Raw genomic sequence first — 12363 nt, forward strand, 5'->3', positions numbered from 1 at the left:
AAATTTAAATTAGGATTCTGAGGGTGAATAAATGAACTGGCAATGGCTCATTATGGAAATAAATAAAATTCACACTTTTCTTATAAAAAAATAAAACAAATAAAAGCAGCAAGGGAGAAGCAACAAGTAACATAAAAGGGAAATGCCATATTCTTCACAGCTGATCTTTCAGCAAAAACTCTACAGGCCAGAAGGGAATGATAGGATATATTTAAAGTATTGAAAGGGAAAAACCTACAACCAAGATTACTGTATCCAGCAAAGATCTCATTCAAAATTGATGGAGAAATAAATAAAAACTTATCAGAGAAGCAAAAGTTAAGAGAATTCAGTACCAACAAACCAGTTGTACAACAAATATTAAAGGCATTTATATAGTCAAGAAATACAAGAGAAGAGAAAAGATCGACAAAATCAACCCGAAGTGATTAAGAAAATGGCAATAGGAATGTATACATCAATAATTACTTTAAATGTCAATGGATTAAATGCTCCAACCAAAAGATACAGACTGGCTGAAGGGATACAAAAACAAGACCTATATATATGCTGTCTACAGGAAACCCACCTCAGAACTAAAGACACATATAGACTGAAAGTGAGAGGATGGAAAACTATATTCTATGCAACTGGGAAGCAAAAGAAAGCTGAGGTAGCAATCCTCACATCAGACAAAATCAGTTCAGTTCAGTTGTTCAGTTGTGTCTGACTCTTTGCGACCCCAAGAATCACAGCATGCCAGGCCTCCCTGTCCATCATCAACTCCCAGAGTTCATTCAAACTCATGTTCATCGAGTTGGTGATTCCATCGAACCATCTCATCCTCTATCGTCCCCTTCTCCTCCTGCCCCCAATCCCTCCCAGCATCAGGGTCTTTTCCAATAAGTCAACTCTTCGCATGAAGTAGCCAAAATATTGGAGTTTCAGCTTCAGCATCAGTCCCTCCAATGAACACCCAGGACTGATGTCCTTTAGGATGGACTGATTGGATCTCCTTGCAGTCCAAGGGACTCTCAAGAGTCTTCTCCAACACCACAGTCAAAAGCATCAATTCTTTGGCACTCAGCTTTCCTCACAGTCCAACTCTCACATCCATACATGACCACTGGAAAAACCATAGCTTTGACTAGATGGACCTTTGCTGGCAAAGTAATGTCTCTGCTTTTCAATATGCTATCTAGATTGGCCATAACTTTGCTTCCAAGGAGTAAGCGTCTTTTAATTTCATGGCTCCAGTCACCATCAGCAGTGATTTTGGAGCCCCCAAAAATAAAGTCTGACACTGTTTCCACTGTTTCCCCATCTATCTGTTATGAAGTGATAGGACCAGATGCCATGATCTTTGTTTTCTGAATGTTGAGCTTTAAGCCAACTTTTTCACTCTCCTCTTTCACTTTCATCAAGAGGCTCTTTAGTTCCTCTTCACTTTCTGCCATAAGGGTTGTGTCATCTGCGTATCTGAGGTTATTAATATTTCTCCCAGCAATCTTGATTCCAGCTTGTGCTTCTTCCAACCCAGCATTTCTCTTGATATACTCTGCATATAAGTTAAATAAGCAGGGTGACAATATACAGCATTGACGTACTCCTTTTCCTATTTGGAACCAATCTGTTGTTCCATGTCCAGCTCTAAGTGTTGCTTCCTGACCTGCATATAGGTTTCTCAAGAGGCAGGTCAGGTGGTCTGGTATTCCCATTTCTTTCAGAATTTTCCACAGTTTATTGTGGTCCACACAATCAAAGGCTTTGGCATAGTCAATAAAGCAGAAATAGATGTTTTTCTGGAACTCTCTTGCTTTTTTGATGATCCAGTGGATATTGGCAATTTGATATTTGGTTCCTCTGCTTTTTCTACAACAAGCTTGGACATCTGGAAGTTCACCGTTCACGTTTTGCTGAAGGCTGGCTTGGAGAATTTTGAGCATTGCTTTACTAGCATGTGAGATGAGTGCAATTGTTTGGTAGTTTGAGCATTCTTTGGTATTTCCTTTCTTTGGGATTGGAATGAAAACTGATCTTTTCCAGTCCTGTGGCCACTGCTGAGTTTTCCAAATTTGTTGGCATATTGAGTGCAGCACTGTCACAGCATCATCTTTCAGGATTTGAAAGAGCTCCACTGGAATTCCATCACCTCCACTAGCTTTGTTCATAGTGATGTTTCCTAAGGCCCACTTGACTTCACATTCCAGGATGTCTGGCTCTAGGCGAGTGATCACACCATCATGATTATCTGGGTCATGAAGATCGTTTTTGCACAGTTCTTCTGTGTATTCTTGCCACCTCTTCTTAATATCTTTTGCTTCTGTTAGGTTCATACCATTTCTGTCCATTATTGTGCCCATCTTTGCATGAAATGTTCCCTTGGTATCTCTAATTTTCTTGAAGAGATCTTTAGTCTTTCCCATTCTGTTGTTTTCCTCTATTTCTTTGCATTGATTGTTGAGGAAGGCTTTCTTATCACTTCTTGCTATTCTTTGGAACTCTGAATTCAGATGCTTTAAGGAAAGACACTACCTAATGATCAAGGGATCAATCCAAGAGGAAGACATAACAATTGTAAATATCTATGCACCCAACATAGGAGCACCTTAATACCTAAGACAAACTCTAATAGACAAAAATGGAGAAATTGACAGTAACACAATAATAGACTTTAACACCCCACTCACACCAATGGACAGATCTTCAAAACAGAAAATTAGTAAGGAAACACAAGACTTAAATGATACATTAGATGAGATGGATCTCAATGATATCTTTAGGAAATTCTATCCAGATGCAGAATACGCCTTCTTCTCAAGTGCACATGGAACATTCTCCAGGATAGACCGCATCTTGAGTCACAGATCAAACCTCAGTAAATTTAAGAAAATTGAAATCGTATCAAGAATCTTCTCCAACCACAATGCTATGAGACTAGATATCAATTACAAGGAAAAAAAAACTGTAAGAAACACAAACATATGGAGATTAAACAACACGTTTTTAAATATCCAACAGGTTACTGAAGAAATCAAAAGGAAAATAAAAATTTTCTAGAAACAAATAACAATGAAAACACAACTCAAAACCTATGGGATGCAGCAAAAGTGGTTCTTAGAGGGAAGTTTATATCAAAACAATCCTACCTCAAGAAAAAGAAAAGTATCGAATAGACAACCTAACTTTACACTTAAAACAACTGGAAAAAGAAGGAAAAAACACCCTCCAAATTAGTAAAAGGAAGGAAATCATAAAGATCCAAGCAGAAATAAATGAAAAAGAAATGAAAGACACAATAGTAAAGATTAATAAAACTAAAAGCTAGTTCTTTGAGAAGATAAACAAAATTGACAAACCTTTAGGCAGACTCATCAAGAAAAAAAAAAGAGAAGAATGAAATCAACAAAATTAGAAATGAAAAAGGAGAGGTTACAACAGACAATGCAGAAATACAAAGGAGTGTAAGAGACTACTATGAACAATCATATGGCAATAGAATAGATAATCTCGAAAAAATGGACAGATTCTTAGATAAGTTCAATCTTCCAAGACTGAACCAGGAAGAAATAGAAATTATGAACAATCCAATTACAAGCCCTGAAATTTAAGCTGTGATAAAAAATCTCTCAAAAAACAAAATCCCAGGACCAGATGGCTTCACAGGAGCATTCTATCAAACATTTAGAGAAGAGCTAATGCCTATCCTTTTAAAACTCTTTAAAAAATTGCAGAGGATGGAACACTTCCAAACTCATTCTATGAGGCCACCATCACCCTGATACCAGAACCAGACAAAGACAACATAAAAAAAGAAAACTACAAGGCCAATATCACTGATGAACATAGATGCAAAAATCCTCAACAAAATTTTAACAAATAATTCAGCAACATATCAAAAAGTCCATACATCATGATCCAGTTGGGTTTATTCCAGGAGTGCAAGGACTCTTCAATCAATGTGATACACCATATTTACTAATTGAAAGATAAAAACCATATGATCATCTCAATAGATGTAGAAAAAGCCTTTGACAAAATTCAGCACCTATTTATGATCAAAACTCTTCAAAAAATGGGCATAGAAAGAACCTACCTCAACATAGTAAAGGCCATATATGATAAGCCTACAGCAAACATTCTCAATGGTGAAAAACTGAAAGCATTCCTCCTAAGATCAGGAACAAGACAAGGGTATCCACTTTCACTACTATTAGTCAACATAACTCTGGAATCCTAGGTATAGCAATCAGAGAAGAAAAAGAAATAAAAGGAATCCAGATCAGAAAAGAAGAAATAAAGCTCTCACTGTTTGCAGATGACATGATACTGTACATAGAAAGCCCTAAAAATAGTATCAGAAAATAACTAGAACTAATATTCTTGCCTGGAGAATCCCATGGACGGAGGAGCCTGGGCTACAGTCTACCGGGTCGCAAAGAGTCGGACACAACTGAGTGACTTCACTTTCACTTTCAATCTGTGAATTTAGCAAAGTTGCAGGATATAAGATCAATAGACAGAAATCACTTGCATTTCTATATACTAACTGAAAAGTCAGAAAGAGAAATTAAGAGTCAATCCCATTCACCACTGCAACAAAAAGACTTAAATATCTAGGAACAAACTTACCTAAGGAGACAAAAGAACTGTACACAGAAAATGATAAGACACTAATGAAAGAAATCAAAGACAACATAAACAGATGGAGAGATATTCCATGTTCCTGGGTAGGAAGAATCAATATTGTGAAAATGACTATACTACCAAATGCAATCTACAGATTCAATGTAATCCCTATCAAATTACCAATGGCATTTTTCACAGAACTAGAACAAAAAATTTCACAATTCATATGGAAACACAAAAGACTCTGAATAGCCAAAGCAATCTTGAGAAAGAGGCATGGAGCTGGAGGAATCAACCTTCCTGACTTCAGATTATACTACAAAGCTACAGTCATCAGGAGAGTATGGTAATGGCACAAAAACAGAAATATAGACCAATGGAACAAGATAAAAGGCCCAGAAATAAACCCATGCACCTATGGGTACCTTAGTTTTGACAAAAGTGTAAGAATATACAGTGGGGGCAAAGACAGCCTCTTTAGTAAATGGTGCTAGGAAAACTGGACAGCTACATGTAAAAGAATGAAATTAGAACAATTCCTAACACCATACACAAAGATAAACTCAAAATGGATTAAAGACTTAAATGTAAGGCCAGAAACTATAAAACTCTTAGAGGAAAACATAGGAAGAGCACTGGATGACATAAAGCAAAGCAAGATCCTCTATGACTCACCTCCTAGAGTAATGGGAATTAAAAAGTTAACAAGTGGGAGCTGATTAAACTTAAAAGGTTTTGCATAGCAAAGGAAACTATAAGCAAGGTGAAAAGACAATCCTCAGAATGGGAGAAAATAATAACAAATGAAACAACTGACAAAGGATTAATTTCCAAAATACACAAGCATTTCATACAACTCAATACCAGAAAAACGAACAAGCCAATCAAAAAGTGGGAAAAAGACCTAAACAGACATTTCTTTAAAGAAGACATACAGATGGCTAACAAACACATGAAAAGATGCTCAACATCGCTCATTATTAGAGAAATGCAAATCGAAACTACAATGATATATCACCATACACTGGTCAGAATGGCCATCATCAAAAAGTCTACAAAAAATAAATGCTGGAGAGGGTGTGAAGAAAAGGGAACACTTTTGCACTGTTGGTGGGAATGTAAATTGATACAGCCACTACGGAAGACAGTATGGTTATTCCTTATAAAATTAGGAATAAAACCACCATATGACCCAGCAATCCCACTCCTAGGCATATACCCTGAGGAAACCAAAATTGAAAAAGACACTTGTATCCAATTGATCATTTCAGCACTGTTTACAATGGCTAGAATATGGAAGCAACCTAGATGTCCATTGACAGATGAATGGATAAAGAATTTGTGTTACATATACAAGATGGTATATTACTCAGCCATAAAAAGGAACCCATTTGAGTCAGTTCTGATGAGGTGGATGAACCTACAACCTATATTATACAAAGTGAAGTAAATCAGAAAGAGAAAGATATATATTGTATATTATTGCATATATACAAAATCTAGAAAAATGGTAATAAAGAATCTTTACAGTGCAACAATAGAGAGAGAATAGACTTATGGACACAGGAAGAGGTGAGGAGAGGGTGAGATATATGGAAAGAGTAACATGGAAACTTACATTACCATATGTAAAATAGATAGCCAAAGGAATTTGCTGTATGGCTTAGGAAACTCAAACAGGGCTCTGTATGAACCCAGAGGAGTGGGATGGGGAGGGAGATGGGAGGGGATATACGTATACCTATGGCTGATTCATGTTGAGGTTTGACAGAAAGCAACAAAATTCTGTAAATCAGTTATCCTTCAATGAAAAATAAATTCAAAAAAATTTAAAAGACAATTTTATTTTTCCTATTTAAGTTGTTGTGCTCTAGATTAAGTACTTCTTATAGGAGTTGGAGAAACTAGAGGTATTTGAAATAGAGGACTGCAAGTTTGGAAAAAGATCATTTTGAAGTTATTCCAATAAATCAGAAGTGATGGAAGTGGAAAAGAAATTAAGGTCATTTGGATTTATGAGTTCAAAGAATTGAGGCTAGATGTGGATTATCCATTTGGATGTTGAAATTGACCAGAGTGAAATTAAGAGTCAGATAGAGAGGTCTATTTTGAGCAGATGGTTAGTACCTCAGCTAATGTGTTGGGGGGTGGTGTCCAGAGCCTAGAAGTTATTAAGAGGGATAACATGTAGCATAGCTAGAGGTATGAGCCTAAGTACTAAAAATATTAGTTTATATGTTTACGCTATTGTGCAACAGTAATTGTTGGATGAACACAAATATTTGGAAGCTTTTAATGGGGAGTTGGAAGAATATTGACTTAGTATGAGATCCAGAGAGAAAGTGGAATCACTTGAGAGGGTTACAGTGAAGACATATGTTAGAGACATCCAGACTGAAGTACGAGGATAAGGAAACATTCTGTGAAATGTTGAAGGTATAGGAAAATTTTTGATTAAAAAAAAAAGAAAGATTAAGCAGAATCAGCTGAGAAAAGGGGTAGTAATGAGGTGTTAAACCCATGAGGAAGACAAAGAACTGTATGAGAAGAAACCACAGGTCTTATGAGAAAGAAGCAATGTAGAGGGAAAGATAGGTGAGTATTAGGGGTCTTCCTTCATGAAGTACAAGAGGGTTCATGGAGTGAGGAAGGGGAGGATGCCATGCTTTATGACTCATGACTCTGACGTAAAATTTAGCTGATAGCAGACTAGCCTGATGTTCTGGGCAAGGTCCATGTGGTGTAAGGATCTATGTATCAACTCAAAGGTAGCCATTAAAAATGATGAGTATCCTAACATATGGTCATTGAAAAATATATAGTCTTAGATGGAGAAATAAATAATTTTAAAAATGCTACTTTGTCAATTTCATTAAATACATGTATGCATATATACAAAAATAGGAAAATAAAAATAGTTGTAAGTCGATATAATTTTGTGCCCTCATCCTCTCAAAAAGTATTAGTTATAATGTTCCTGTAGGTTTTCCTAAAGTGGAATAAATAAATCATTCATTTCCTGTAATGAAAAAAAAGAAAAGCTTTTATTCTGTGGCCTACTTTTTTTTTCTATGACAATTCTATAAAGTGGATTTCACTTAATGTATTTATCTTTCCAATGGTTTCCTTTTCACTTTCAGGTTCTATTTATTTCTCCTCTCCACTTTTAAATTCTTCTTTTCTTCATTGTGAATTTCAACCAAGCATTAATTTCCTAATCCTCTTTCCCTAAGGATTACTACTTATAGGACAAACACTAGAGGATTGTTAAAAATTTCCCAAGCATTTGCTAATCTCCACCTAGATCTAAGCAGGAAGGTATGCGTTTGAGGTTCATAAGAAGGCTCTTGTTTTGAATACAGATGAAGGGTAGCTGAAACCATTAGGAAAGTAATCCTATGTATTTCTGAAACTTGTCCTCCTGAAAATATTTAATAGGGGTATATCTGAACAACTTTTATGGAGAATACTGATGTTTGGGAATAGAAAGGGAAGAAAGATCTAACAATGCCCGCATCATCTCCAAAACTAAATTTTAAGTAAAAGTTGGGACATAGATTCTGACAATGGAACAAATGTATACAAATAGAACTTCGCAGGAAACCTTTAACATCTGGTTAGCATACTCACAATTACATAGCTCTGTGACTTAAGTTGAATCTTAAATGGTTCAGAATGCAGTACTAAGCAGAGTACTTGAAATATACTTTGTTAAATTATGACTTTGGAGTGATTTTGATATTTTCCACTGTCAGTTATAAGGTAGCTTTAACAATATTCCCAGTTGATTGATTATAGAGTTCTCCAATATGTTATGGTAAAATACGTTGTTTAGTTGCTAAGTCATGTCCAACTCTTTTGTGACCCTGTGGACTATAGCTCACCAGGCTTCTCTGTCCATGGGATTTCTCAGGCAAGAATACTGGAGTGGGTTGTCATTTCCTTCTCTGGGGGTTATTCCTGACCCAGGGATTAAACCTGTGTCTCCTGCATTAGCAGGCAGATTCTTTACTACTGAGCAACCAAGGAAGCCTAAAATATGCTGTAAATAAAATGAATTGGGACTGTATTCATTCTTAAAGCTATCAAGTGAACAACAATTTTATTTGCCTGGCACTTTTCAAGATAAATTAATATTACTCATACTAGCTGTGGAGTTAAAAGAGCCTCTTGATAAAGGTGAAAGAGAAGAGTGAAAAAGCTGGCTTAAAACTCAACATTCAAAATATGAAGACCATGGCATCTGGTCCCATCACTTCATGGCAAATAGTTCGGGAAACAATGGAACAGTGACAGTCTTGATTTTCTTGGAGTCCAAAATCACTGCGGATGGTGACTCTAGTCATGAAGTTAAAAGATGCTTACTCCTTGGAAGAAAAGCTATGACAAACCTAGACAGTGTATTAAAAAGCAGAGACATTACTTTGCTGACAAAGGACCATATAGTCAAAGCTATGGTTTTTCCAGTAGTCATGCACAGATGTGAGAGCTGGACAGTAAAAAAGAGCGATCCCCAGAGAACTGATGCCTTTGAACTGTGGTCTGGAAAAGACTCTTGAGAGTCCCTTGGATAGCAAGATCAAACCAGTCAATCCTAAAGGAAATCAAACCTGAATATTCATAAGAAGGACTGATGCTGAAGCTGAAGTTCTAATCCTTTGGCTATCTGATGGGAAGGGCCCACTCACTGGAAAATACCCTGATCTGGGAAAGATTGAGGGCAGGAGGAGAAGGGGATGACAGAGGATGAGATGGTTGGATGGCATCACAGACTCGATAGACATGAGTCTGAGCAAACTCCAGGAGATGGTGAAGGACAGGGAAGCTTGGCATGCTGCAGTCCACGGGGTCACAAAGAGTTGGACACAACTGAGTGACGGAACAACAAGTATGAGCTATATTATATATTATTTCTCTTCAAGAAAATAACTATAATTTCAACAAAACAGTGGTATTTGAAAAATACATAAAGCAATACTAATGATAAACACAAATGCTAAGACTGTATAAAAACTTAATGAAATCTTAGTGTGGGTGCAACATCAGCTGTGCTGTTACCAGTTTATAATAATATACCTGTCACTTTTCAAGCTGTTTGAAACATTCTCTGAATTTGGACTCTCTCATTCAAGAAGAAAATCTCACAACATTGTGAGGTAGATAGGTTAATATTCCATTTAAAAAGTTAAGGGCAGTTGGGAGCAAAGATATATTTCTCTTAATTGCCTGACATGATTACATTTCTCTCATTTCTTATTAGCCAGTTAAAACTTTCAGGCCAGAAAAATACTGAAACATGTAAAAGAATGTTCATTGTAAGCGTTCACAAAATCATCTTAATCAAAACTTCTAGTTTGCTGCATTTTAGTGCACTTCCTGTAGTTTTGTTTATAAAACAGATTTTCTAATGAGGCATTAAAAAGAGCAAAGTTCAAAGCAAACACTTTGTTTTAGCAAGATCTGAAATCTTTTGCTGCTCCTCTGCCGGGGTCCAGCCCCAGTGGATCCAGGGTGATTCGAAGGTGGGGACGGAGTCGGCGTCTTTGGAAAAATACATATTTAATCACAGATATAGAGAGATTAGAAATGGATAGTGTAGTACGAAGATTAGTGGAGAAAAAGAGGCTGAATAACTTGGATTACGTGGAATAGCATCCATGCTCCAGATGGGAATTCAGCCAGAAAAACGAGGGCAAGAAAGAAGCGACATGGGGGAATCAGTCTTTCTGGAAACTGATTCGATTTCTTTACTTTTGGGTTTGCTCATATACATTTTGTTACACATAGGGATGAATACAGAGGCACGTGGGAGTCAGCAGTCCTGACCTTTATCAAAATCAGGTGCTTCACATAAAAAGGTCTTAGGGATTTTATGATCCTTTCTTTCTGATAACCAAAAAACTTATTTTTTCCAAGGGTGTTTTTCCTTAAACCAGGCACAACCCTCCAAATAAAGTTACATTCCTATAGGGTGAGGGTGTAGTGAGTTACAATCAAGAAAGGAATTTATTTAACCCAAGGTTAACATGATTAGTCTTAAAGGTTAATACTTATTTCTCCTATATGCTTAAGGTTAATACTTATTTCTTCCTATACGCTGGTTATATTCATTATAAGGGTAGGGAACATGGAGATTTAGCAGTAAACATCAGCCCAACAAATGAAAATCCTTTCACCAATGCTCCCCTTAAGATCTATTTAGTCTTAAGATATGATAAAGTTACATTTTTACATAGCAAGGACACAGTGATTTATAACAAAGTACAGTGATCTATTACAAAAGAGAAAATCCATTAACTCAAAAAGTCTAGTATTGCTAACATCAAAAACTACCATATTTCCTTTTCTATAGTCCAAATATATTGATTAATATATTCCCAAATGCCTAAGGATATGGAGGCCTGGCGGCAATCATTGACTCAACAAGAAGAAAAAGCCCTATGCTAATTAAGACTCTCAAAATACTCCAAAACTCTCTGTGCTGTTTATGGTTAAGAGGTAGTAAACAATCATGTGGCAGGAGTATGGATAATCCTGTCACACAAGCTAGTCTGTCAGCAGAGAGGTTTGACCTGAGACACCCTTGTCCCACCCAGAGCAGGGAATTAGCAGCAATTATTGACACAACAAATGAAAAATCCTTCACCAATATAATTCCTAACCAACCCATTATACTAATAATTTCTAACTCCCCAAAATAATTTGCCTTTAGTAAGTCTAAAACATCTCGTGCCTCTCAGATTGGGAGGCTGTAAACAATCACATGTGGCCGGACGAACCTATACAGGCGGGCTAGATAACCTTCAGAGGAGTCTGTAAGCTGAAACACTCTTGTCACGCCCAAGAATTTTTATTGCCTTGGAGCTGCGCGTTTATTCCTTCTCCAAGAGAAACGGTTATGGGGGAGAGCCCCCCGTAAAGTCACAGGTGTAGGTGAGAGTATAAAACAGACTCTGGTTTTGGGGTAGATGCTCAGGAACAGGGGGTTTCCTGAGGCTTGATCACGCCTTTGCGTATGCCAAGCCTCCTTCCTCATGACCTTTGCCATGGGCGGAGTTCCTCACACTGGCTCCCGGCACTCATTTTAAAATATGGTATAGATTCTTAATTTACACCACATAAAGGCTTTAACTAGAAAGTTTAGTGTGGAGGGATGAGAAAGAGAAGGGATATTGTGTAGATTTGCAGGGGAAAGTTTCCATGGATTATTCTGACCTGCCAATTTAACTAGCTCTACAATTTCACCTACATTAAAATCATCCTTCATTTCCATAGTTATAGCTGGATATAATTTTAAGTGGTATTATTTATCTTAACCATAAAGCTGGTTTGATTAAATGGCATACTTTGCCAAACACAATGTGAGTTGAACTTTTTTCCTAGGAGAAACACTGGTCTAGCAATAATCATTTCATTCCAATGACTTCTAGAACCACAATATCCCTGTCTAGTGAACATGTGTAACTCATGACTGAACTGGATGAAAGAGTTCCTGCATTCTCCTCCTCTATTGATTATCACCTAATGTATTTCCTGGGGAAATTCTCTTGGCTTTGAATTCTTGAAAAAGAAGTTTCATATAGATAATCTCTTAGGTCCTGTCCAGCTCTAACAGCTATAACTCTAGCATTAATTTCAATAATTTGTAACAAGTTCATTTTTCACTTCCATGATGACATGAATGAATGCCTTGCACATATCCCATTTCTGTCAAATAAATACATGAGCAAAGCATCAAGTTCATTGTATGATTGC

Source organism: Capra hircus, chromosome 6, assembly GCF_001704415.2.
Source record: "Capra hircus breed San Clemente chromosome 6, ASM170441v1, whole genome shotgun sequence".
Lineage (NCBI taxonomy): Eukaryota > Metazoa > Chordata > Mammalia > Artiodactyla > Bovidae > Capra > Capra hircus.